At 39.1% G+C, this 11,793-nt stretch overlaps 1 pseudogene; it reads right to left on the bottom strand.

Moving 5' to 3' along the window:
- Positions 1 to 10,168: 10,168 nt before the first annotated feature.
- Positions 10,169 to 10,389, bottom strand: LOC138429320 (cytochrome c oxidase subunit 6C-like; annotated as a pseudogene).
- Positions 10,390 to 11,793: the final 1,404 nt, after the last annotated feature.

Here is an 11,793-nt window from a genome sequence, read left to right as displayed (position 1 = left end):
GGAATTTTCCAGACAAGAATAGTGGAGTGAGTTGCCATTTCCTACTCCAGGGGATCGTCCCTACCCAGGTATCAAACCTGTGTCTTTTGTGTCACCTACACTGGCAGGCAGATTCTTTACTGCTAGTGCCACCTGGGAAGCCCAATTGTATTATAGCTACGCCTTAAGAACTGGTGGGTCTTGTATATGACCTGTAAGAGAGCTGGGATAGACCCAGTTTAAGGTTTGAATATACTTTTGTCTTTGTAGACTCTAATTGGTCTCTGAAGAATTGATGTTAATGCTGTCTGACAAATCTGATCTCATTTTCTGACTTTCTACAATTACCACAGTTTTATACAACCATTGTTGGGTTATGAATGTGTCTTTCCTGATATGATCATTCAATTTGATCATTCACTCATTCAGACTGTCCTTTTTCCTTTCTGAGTCTTCACAATGCCTGTGCCTTTAATGACTACTTTTTAAAAATTCACTTCTCTTACCAGGTTGCAGTTGGACCTGTAACTCGAAAATCATAACTATTATCATGCAAGTAGAATACAATTTTCTTGCTAATCTTCTTGCAGTGATATTCAGACATTTAGGAGCAATTAAGTAAATTGACCTCAAGTGTTCCTAGCCAGGGTGAAGATGACCATGAAAGATAGATATACATATTTATGATCTCAAGAGAGAGTCAGAGACACAGAAACAAAGGTGAAGTAAGCCTCACTTGGTAAGTAAACTTACCAATAAAATTACCTTTCTTAAAAATTTTTGCTTTTTCTGATTGTAAAAATAATACATGTACTTTGTAAAAAACACTATATGTGTATATGCTATATTATTTTATATATGTATACATAATATATATATAAAACAAGGAAGTAAACATTTTCTCTGATCACACCATTCTGAATTAACCATTCCTAAAATATAAGAACGCCTTCCTCAGTGATCAGTGCAAATAAATAGAGGAAAACAGTACAATGGGAAAGACTAGAAATCTTGTCAAGAAAATTAGAGTTACCAAGGGAACATTTCATGGAAAGATGGGCTCAATAAAGGACAGAAACGATATGGACCTAACAGAAGCAGAAGATATTAAGAAGAAGTGGCAAGAATACACAGAAGAACTATACAAAAAAGATCTTCACGACACAGATAATCATGATGGTATGATCACTCACCTAGAGCCAGACATCCTGGAATGTGTAAAGTGGGCCTTAGGAAGCATCACTGTGGGCAAAGCTAGTAATTTCAAAATTTCAAAAATTTCAAAAAGATGATGCTGTGAAAGTGCTGCACTCAATATGTTAGCAAATTTAGAAAACTCAACAGTGGCCACAGGACTGGAAAAGGTCAGTTTTCATTCTAATCCCAAAGAAAGGCAATGCCAAAGAATGCTCAAACTACCGTACAATTGCACTCATCTCACACACTAGCAAAGTAATGCTCAAAATTCTCTAAGTCAGACTTTAGCAGTACGTGAACTGTGAGCTTCCAGATTTTCAAGTTGGATTTAGAAAAGGCAGAGCAATCAGAGATGAAATTTCCAACATCTCTTGGATCATTGAAAAAGCCAGAGAGTTCCAGAAAAATATCTACTTCTGCTTCATTGACTACACTAAAGCCTTTGACTGTGTGGATCACAACAAACTGTGGAAAATTATGAAAGAGATGGGAATACCAGACCACCTGACCTGCCTCTTGAGAAATCTGTATGCAGGTCAAGAAGCAACAGTTAGAATTGGACTTGGAACAACAGACTGGTTCTAAATAGGGAAAAGAGTATGTCAAGGCTGTATGTTGTCACCCTGCTTATTTAACTTATATACAGAGTACACCATGCAAAGTGCCAGGCTGGATGAAGCACAAACTGGAATCAAGATTGCCAGGAGAAATATCAATAACCTCAGATATGCAGATGACATCACCCTTATGGTAGAAAGCAAAGAATCAAAGCACCTCTTGATGAAAGTGAAAGAGGAGAGTTAAAAATTTGGCTTAAAGCTCAACATTCAGAAAACTAAGATCATGGCATCTGTTCCCATTGAGAGTCTCTTGGACTGCAAAGAGATCCAGCCAGTCCACCCTAAAGGAGATCAGTCCTGGGTGTTCATTGGAAGGATTGATGCTGAAGCAGAAACCCCAATACTGTGGCCACCTTATGCGGAGAACTGTCTCTTTGGAAAAGACCCTGATGCTGGGAATGATTGAAGGCGGGAGGAGAAGGGGATGACAGAGGATGAGATGGTTGGATGGCATCACTGACTCAATGGACATGAGTTTGAGTAAACTCTGGGAGTTGGTGATGAACAGGGAGGCCTGGTGTGCTGCAGTCCATGGGGATGCAAAGAGTCAGACACAGCTGAGCAACTGAACTGAACTGAGCTGAACATTTTTGTATTTCTCCTTCCAGATTCTTTTCTATGAATATATCACCTAAAACAAAACAACAAAACAAAAATGAGACCATGCTCTGCATATTTTGTAGCCTTCTTTCCCTCCTTAATGTAGTGTGGATATTTTCTCATGTCAATAAATAAAGATTTTATCATCATTTTTAGCAGGTACATTTTATGGGTGGACCATCATTCATTTAACTTTCAAATCCCTTTAATGGTCATTTATGTTACTTAGACTTTTAAATATTGTAATAAATTTTGTGATAAACATGCCTAAACAAATGTCTTGATACACTTGTCTAATATTAAAAATAAATGTTTAAAAGTACAACTGTGTCTAAGGGACCTTTTCCTGCATATCTATAAGATTTTTCAAAACCTAGTCTTAGCCTATTACTCTTCTAGAATTACATCATTACCCTAAAATGAAAACTACCTTGACTCACATTTTCTAAAAAGCCAATGTACTTTTACATTTTAATTATTTCCTACTGTTCTTTCTATCTGAAATGTTTGCCTCCACATTTTCCTATTCTATTCAATTTCTAATTATCCTTTTAAGGTCCACTCAAATGTTAGTTCTTGTCTGTATCTTTTTCTAATTCCTCCTAAGTAAATTAATTTTCCCTTGTGTATTCTTCTTTACATTTATAATGTTGGAGTGTAGTATTTCTTTATTTCTTTCCCCCTATCAGTTAGTTAATCACCAAATTCTTAATAAACATCTACTTAGTAAGTGCCAGGCTTTGTGTTAGATGAGCAGAACAGGCTCATCATCTTACGTTATGCAGCTTATATTCTTGTAAATTTTAGTAACATTTTTTACTGCCAAGTTGCTTTTGAGAGTAAGAAAACCAGGAGGTATTGCATGTTTCACAGAGAATTCATTAGCTAAATTATGACCCATTCCTATGATAGTATAATTTTCAGTCTTTACCACCAGAGAATATGGGCAATGGAAGTTGGCATGACACTAAATTGGACCAGAGTGACAGTCTAACTTCCATCCCATTGGTCAATAATGATAAATTATTAGGGGCTACTTGGAGTGTGTGTGGAGAATGATTATGAAATACATTATGCTTTGAGTCTATTACGGCCCTGGGAGTAAAGGATTTCATTATACCTGGGCTTGAAGAAGTGTCTGCTACAATTGCTCAGGGTTTGGATACCTAAGAGGGGGTGAGGAGACTGGATGGGGAGAAAAGATGAGGATAGGGAAGGACTGGCAGAGAGAACCTCAGGGCCTTGAGCAGTGTGCTTAGCAGGCTGAATTCTCCCATGTTAGGGAAGACGATGGCAGTATCCTTTTCTCTCTTCTTTGCGGGCAATTGTTTCTAAGCATCTTCATTAACACCCTCTATTAGACTCAGGAGCGACCCCATGGACTGTAGCCCACCAGGCTCCTCTGTCCATGGGATTTTCCCAGTAAGAATACTGGAGTGAGTTACCATTTCCTTCTCCAGGGCATCTTCCCGACCCAGGGATCAAACCCATATATCATGTGTCTCCTGCATTGGCAGGCTGATTGTTTACCACTGTGCCCCTTTGAAAGCCTTTAGATTGGATGACTGTATTTCCTGGTTTGCTGAGGACAGTCCTGGTTTAATTAAGCCTGTAGTCCTGACATACTGATTAATAGAACTCTCTTTCATCCTGAAGTTTCATTTGCCCACAGTCTAAATTTTTGATGGTAATAACTAGAGATATTTGGGAGTAGGGAGCTTTTACAGATTGGCTTGAGTAACAGAAAAAGAACAAAACCTCTCCAATATAATCTTTATGTCAAAAGAAATAGTAAAATAATTGGCATGGGTTGGGAAGTAGGCTTTTTTTTTCCAGGGTAGAGAGGGGGAGCTATGGAACAGGAGGGAATAGCAAGTATTTTTAATATGGAAATACTTCTTATTAAAACAGCATATTTAATCATTTAAATTAAATCATACTGTACAATAATGGCACAGTAACTACTTTGTTCTTTGGAGAAATACTCAGTATTGATTCAAGATTATTAAAAAGAAAGACTAGGAAGCTCATGAATGTTTTTGACGTTCCCTGTCATATACTAGTATAAAACAATAATTACCAAATTATGTGATATTTTCAGGAAAAACTCTTAAGAGCCTTGGAGTCAAAATAACTCCATCAGTATCAGTAGATTCAATGTGTGGCTTAGCTTTAATTGCACTTAGGAGAACCTATTTGTTTTTAGCATTTGAAAGCAAGTCTAAATTGTGTCCAGTGGGCGCACTTAGACTAGCAGGCTTTGGCACCTGCCTCAGGTAAGGAAAGTTTTTGTTTATTTCATTAGTGCTTGATGCTTTGACAGACTATGGCTTTCCACTTACTGCAAGAAGAGCTGCCAGCCATCCCTGCTGGGAGAAGCTAGTGTGGGACTAGCAATGAACTTTTGAAAGAAGTTATTATGCCTTATATGGTTGATCTCCCATGCAAATAAAAGAAGCATTTCACACTGTAGCTAAATGGAATTGGTATTTCATCCAATGTAAATGTATGCCAGCATGCTTTCTGACTTTTATCAAACACTGCATCTCTCTCCAACGTAGATTCCAAGTTCATCTATCTATAGGGCGTCTGCAAGGCAGGACCAGAGCAATGTAGACCCATGGATCTGTGTAGAAATAAAAAGGAATCAATCAGCCTGGCATGTGTTTACCAATAATACCTGAGTGCAGATTCCAGGGATCTGACCTCATGATTCTATAGACCTGATATGGGGGTTACTGTTTTTAAACAAATGTCATTCTGATATAGAGTCAGTAATTTATTATAAGAAACACCAGCTCTATTCTCCACTTAGCAGTGAACCAAGCCTTATAATGGATGAAAAGAAGTTATAGATATGGTCTGTACCGTTAAAGGAGCTTGTTGTTGTTCAGTGGCTAAGCTGCGTCTGACTCTTTGTGACCCCAAGGACTGCACCATGCCAGGTTTCCCTGTCCTTTGCTATCTCCCTGAGTTTGCTCAAACTCATGTTCAGAGTCAGTGATTCCATCCAATCATCTCATCCCCCGTCGCCTGCTCTCTTGCCCTCAATTTTTCCCATCATCAGGGTCTTCTCCAATGAGCTGGCTCTTTTCATCAGGTGGCCAAAATATTGGATCTTCAGTTTTAGCGTCAGTCCTTCCAATGGATATTCAGAGTTGATTTTTTTTAGGATTGACTGACTGGAACTGCTTGCTGTCCAAGAGACTCTCAAGAGTCTTCTCCAACACCATAATTCAAAGCATCAGTTCTTCGTCACTCAGCCTTTTTTATGGTCCCACTCTTACATCCATACATGACTACTGGAAAAACCACAGCTTTGACTAAACAGACCTGTGCTGGCAAAGTGATGTCTTTACTTTTTAATACACTGTCTAGATTTGTCATAGTTTTTCTCCCAAGGAGCAAGCGTCTTTTAATTTTATGGTTGCAGTCACTATCTGCAGTGAGTTTGGAGCCCGAGAAAAGACAACCTGTCACTGTTTCCACTTTTCCCCCATCTATTTGCCATCATGGAGTTTAGGAATGCAAATATAACCAAAATACTAGTAGCTAATGGTGGTGATGATTTAGTTGCCAAGTTGTGTCTGACTCTTATGACTCCATGGACAGCAGTCTACCAGGCTCCTCTGTTCATGGGGATTTCCCAGGCAAGAATATTGGAGTTGGTTGCCATTTCCTTCTCCAGGAGGTCTTCTCGACCCAGGGATTGAGCCTGGATCTCCTGCATTTCAGGCAGATTCTTTACCAACTGGGCTGCCAGATAATACTTATTGTGTTATTTTTAAATCACATCATAAATCAAACGTGCTCTGCATCAGATCTTTTGTACTTTCTCTTTCCTCTGCACAAACCTCTCTTCCTCCCGAAATGTTTTGGCCCACTCCTTTATCTTCTTTGAAAGTGAAGTCACTCAGTCGTGTCTGACTCTTTGTGACCCCATGGACTGTAGCCTACCAGGCTTCTCTGTCCATGGGACTTTCCAGACAATAGTACTGGAGTGGATTGCCATTTTCTTCTCCAGGGGATCTTCCCCACCCAGGGATTGAACCCGGGTCTCCCGCCTTGTAGACAGACGCTTAACTGTCTGAGCCACCAGGGAAGCCCTTTACCTCCTTTAGGTCTGCTCTGAGATGTCACCTTCTTAGTAAAGCCTCCTCTTTCAAGGTTACAATGTCAGGTTTGTTGTGTTTTTTTTTTTTTTTTCCCTATGTTTCTACGTCTTAATTTTTTCTAAAGCACTTAACCCATTTGGTATATCATTTTAATACTTTATGTCTTACTTATTGGTCTATTGTCTGAAAAGGACCCTAAGAAAGCAGAAAATTTCATCTGTTTCACTCACTGCTAAATCTCCAGTGCTTATATAATGTTTAAAACATAGTGTGCACTCAATAAGTATCTGTCCACTGAATAAATAATGACCAACATTTAGTGAACACTCCTTACTTGCTGTTCTAAGGGTTTTACATGCAATAATTCATTTAATTCTTCCAAGAAGTCTATGGGGTAGGAACTATGATTATGTCCATTATAGATAAAAAGCTAAAGCAGGGCTTCTCTAATGGTACAGTTGTAAAGAATTCACCTGCCAATTGAGGAGAGACCAGTTCTATCCCTGATCTGGGAAGATTCCCACATGCCGTGGAGCAACTAAACCTGTGTGCCACAACTGTTGACCCCATGCTTTGGAGTCTGGGAATCACAACTACTGAGCCCATGTGCCCCAGAGTCCATGCTCCACAACAAGAGAAGTCACCACAGTGAGAAGCCCTCGAACCACAACAAAGAGTAACCCCAGCTGGCTGCAACTAGAGAAAAGCATGCATGCAGAAACTAAGACCCAGCACAGCCAAAAATAAATAAATAAAATTATATGTAAAAAAGAAAGCTGAAGCAAAATATTGCAAGAGATCATTTATCTCGGTAGTACATGGTAGAGCCAGAATTTGAATGTTGAATGATATGATTTCAGATTTCAATCTCTTAATCATATGCTCTGCTAACATGTATAATATCTTTCATGTTCTTTGTGGAAAATTTAGAGGCAAAGCTTTTATGTTGGAACATTTGCAAAAAGCTGAAGGCAAAGGTTAATGAAGGAAATACTGCAGGACCTCCCTCCTTTGCTTTCTGTCCTTTTCTTCTCAACAAGCTTGTATTATTTTTAAAGAGCCTTACTTTTTAGAGTAAAGCCACTCTGACATTTGTATCTACAGGGTTCATTCATCAGGCTCTTGATGGGCTTGGGAGTGTTATGAGTGGTGGTGGTACGGAGAGCTCTTCATCACCCGTTCTCAAATCAAACTGACCTTGAACCTTAAGGATACTAGGATGGATCCATCCATTTGAGCCCTGTGGGACAAGATTGGATCACTGGCTTGGATAACTGTACAGGCTGATCTAGCTCCTCTAGGCTGATGCCAACCTAATCTTTTACCACCTGATGTGCCACTCCCAAAGCAGAGTGTTTGATGAAAGAGAACTTTACCTCTGGTTTTTGACTCTCATAAATATTTTAGAGTTATATGAGTTCTGACCAAAATGTTATCTTAACGGTCCTAGAAAATTCAAATACTTATTGGAATGTATGCTGTCCTTAGTCGCTCAATATATATTGGGAGAAATATACTGACTGTTGATGATAATTCTTCCAAATTCCTGCCACAAGTGAACAATAATGTACTAACCTAGCATTCCTGAATTGTCTGTATTGTTGATTGATACTTACGTATGGCCCTTGATCCATATTGTTTTGAATCATTAAATAATTTGTAATTGGTTATTGAATACTGAAATCCATTCTAGTTTTAAAATTTATTACTCTGCTCACATTCATTCAGAGACCATAAGGCTTTCTGATTTCACTTTGACAGAAAGCCAGCTGGTGTGACCGACCTGTGCTAGAATATCCAATAGGAAATGAAGAACATGGGTCTTGAGGTTTTAAATCCCTAACTCAGAGTCCAATATGTCAGCTTCAAATATTGCCTAAAATTTCTAATAGTTACCTAACACATACAGAAAGAAACCTTTGGAAACTCTGTCCGCCGCTGAACAGCACTGCATTTGTAAAGATAGTACTAAAACAAGATTTTAATGCTCGGTGAATCATTAGCTGGCAGCAGACCAACAGCAGAGTATAAAACATTAACAACCAAAAGGGGGTTCAGAGTCCTTTAATTGTTGTTCGTTATAAAAACTACCAAAATCATCCTTAGCCAATTCATGGAGAATTAAATAGATTTGGTTTAATAATATCTTCAGGTCTCTGAATAAATTATGAATGCATCTTGACTGTTAGAAGGATACATTGATATTAGGAAATGGCAATGAACAGATATTCAAGAGAGGGGAAAAATACCCCTTCTCCATATCATCCCATTTGAAATAGATTAAAAGCTGATGAAATTTAAGTTTTTTTCATGGGTAGATATGCAACAAGTCATGAGTTGTGGACTTTAATAATATATTTTCTTCACAAGCAATAGCACAGCAATTAGGAGATGCTCATTGAGGTAGAAATAATGGTAACTGCTGTGCAGATTAGGTTTGCTAAAGGGAGCTCTCAGACATACACTAAAACAACATATTCCAGGTTCTTGTTGGTGTGTAATTTCTACTTTATTTACTTATCATCTCACTTAAAGAGGACTCCTGGCAGTAATGAGGCTACATAGAATAGTTTAAGATGCTACAAATTATATAAAAGATAAATCTAATGATTACCTATTCTAATGACAGTGCAATCTTGTCTTTCCTCGTGGGGAAATTGTATGGTTGTAAGAAGCTCATAGCTGAGAAGAGTGCCAAGGTACAAATGTATTCATTATTTTTCTGCCTGCTTTGCTTCTGCATGGCTGTTCATGAAAGCTAGGTAATTCATTCGAGCAGGAACCACTTACCGAATGGTTCAGAAACCTTTCACTGGTGCTGCAGTGCCTGTGAGCAACCTGGCAAATACATAAAAATGATATGCTGGAAAACACGATGGAAAATTTTTAGCAAGGGGAGAATGACCCACAATAGTGTTACCAAAATAAAGGGAAAAGAGGGTTGGTGGAAAATAGCCTATTGTCACCACTTTTCTATTTACTATAATTGCCTCAAAAATAAACACTCATGGAAGATACATAATGAATCTTCAGAATAGACCATATTTATGAGGATTTCTGCATTCACTCGGGGAGAAACCATGAGAAAACATTGAAGACACAAGCAGAGTTTTGAGATCCATGGTTTGTTTGAGCAATAACTTCAAGTTGAAAGAGACATAAAGATAATTTCTTTTTCTTTTTCTTAATTGCATCTTTTTCCCAATCAAATGGAATTCTTTTCATGAGAATCTTTCTTCTGAGACTCTGCCAACTAAACACTGAAAAGCTTAGGAAAGTAAATAATAAGAACAGTAATGATAAACACCCTTCCTGCTTACCAGGGAAGGCCATTGAAAAGTCTCTGCCTATGTAGCAATTAAGTAGCTTGGGTAAACCATGTGAATGCTTGGAATGCAGCAGTCATTTTTCATGAAACAAAAATGCAATCAAATTTCTAGTATGAAGCCTAGTATATCTTAAGTGGTAAAATTCAGCTTATGGGGTCTTTTAAAATTTAATTTAATTTTATTATTATTTTTCCACAGTATTTGTTAATTGTTCATTTATTGAGAGAGTATTTCTCACCCCAGATAGTCATAGTTTCATAGTTCAGGAACACAGGAAAATGACAAACTTCCAAGGAACTGAACCCAAAGAAATTCTTTATATTCCAAATTACTTTGCACTCTGAAAGATACCAGCCTTCCTCATCTCAAAATCTTTCATGGAGTCATAATTTCTGTAGAAGTCTGCATATGCCTTCCTCCTTTTTTCAGCCACAGAAAACTTTTAGAAAGTTGCAAACCCCAGGGAGACCATGAATGCTCCAACAATATGAAATCGCAGACGTTTGGCCATGGGGCCACGGTCTGAGGTTTTGCCAAAGCAGTGGACATGGCAGCTTTTCTTCTCGACAGCTCAACTGCTACGTCCTCTCAGGCTGATGGAGAAATGGACCTCTTTTTTAATTTTAATTTTTCAATTCTCTGAGTTAAACAGCTCCCCTTGCCTCCCCTGCTCCCACTCCAAATCATTTGAAATTGGTATTTAAGATATGCTTCTGGTTGTATTAATTAGTAGCAGCATATTTAAGTATGTGGCTCAGACTGAAACCTCGCCCTTTCGCATCCTTAAAGGTAGAACAGGTATTCTCATCATTCAGGTTGTCTCTGAGGTGTGCATGGCGAAATCCCTGATTGGCTTACCTCTCCGCATTCCTGAGCCCATGGTAGGTATTGATAACTGGCCTGCTGATACTTCTTTGGAGACTGGAAATGGCCGCACTGCCCACATGAGACGAAGCCCATCATCACCTGTGCACTGAGGCTCCTCTGCCTGGAAGTCAGGGTGATGCTCTCTTGGCTCCAGACCTTGCTCTTGACTCCTTATTCCTTCTCAAGAAGGGGAACAGTTCTGGATTTAGATTAAAAAAACAAAAACAAAACAGAGTTACTGGTAGCTCAGAGGTTAAAGCGTCTGCCTGCAATGCGGGAGACCCAGGTTCGATCCCTGGGTTGGGAAGATTCCCCTGGAGAAGGAAATGGCAACCCACTCCAGTAATCTTGCCTGGAGAATCCCATGGACGGAGGAGCCTGGTGGGCTACAGTCTACCAGGTCGCAAAGAGTCGGACACGACTGAGCGACTTCACTTTCACTTTCACTCTTTTTTCTTAGCCGTGATAAATTAACTGATGTAAAAACTACCAAATCTTAGTGACTTGATACAAAAAGCAAGAAGCAAATGTTTCTCGTGTGGATCCTAGATCGACGGTGTACTGCAGCATGGATGTGCTCTATGCCTCTCTACCCGCTCTTCCATCCAGGCGTTCTGCCCTTCCCTGAAGCCTTGGAATACTCCATAACATCCTCTGCATTCAGCCCCAGGATAAGCAAGAGAGAAATCCTGGGTTGTGAGAGGAGTTTCAGGGAAATGTAGTTTAGTTGTATGTCTAGTACAGGGACAGCGTACTTTTTCCTGTAAAGGGCCAGATAATAAATATTTTAGGCTTGTGGGTCTTATACTCTGTTTCATCTGCTCAACTCTGCTACTGTAGAACAAAAGCAGTCCCTAACAATATGTAAATGAATAGGTGTGGCTGCTTTTCAACAAAACTTTATTTATGGAAATAAGCTGGATTTGGCGCTTCCCAGGTAAAGAATGGTAAAGAATCTGCCTGCAATGCAGGAGACCCCAGTTTGATTCCTTAGTCAGGAAGATCTGTTGGAGAAGGGATAGGCTACCAGTCTCCAGTATTCTTGGGCTTCCCTGGTGGCTCAGCTGGTAAAGAATCTGCCTGTAA

The sequence above is a fragment of the Ovis canadensis genome, chromosome 1 (assembly GCF_042477335.2).
Source record: "Ovis canadensis isolate MfBH-ARS-UI-01 breed Bighorn chromosome 1, ARS-UI_OviCan_v2, whole genome shotgun sequence".
NCBI classification, from domain to species: domain Eukaryota; kingdom Metazoa; phylum Chordata; class Mammalia; order Artiodactyla; family Bovidae; genus Ovis; species Ovis canadensis.
The sequence above is the reverse complement of the archived record's forward strand: the minus strand, read 5'-3'. Positions and strand labels throughout refer to the sequence as shown.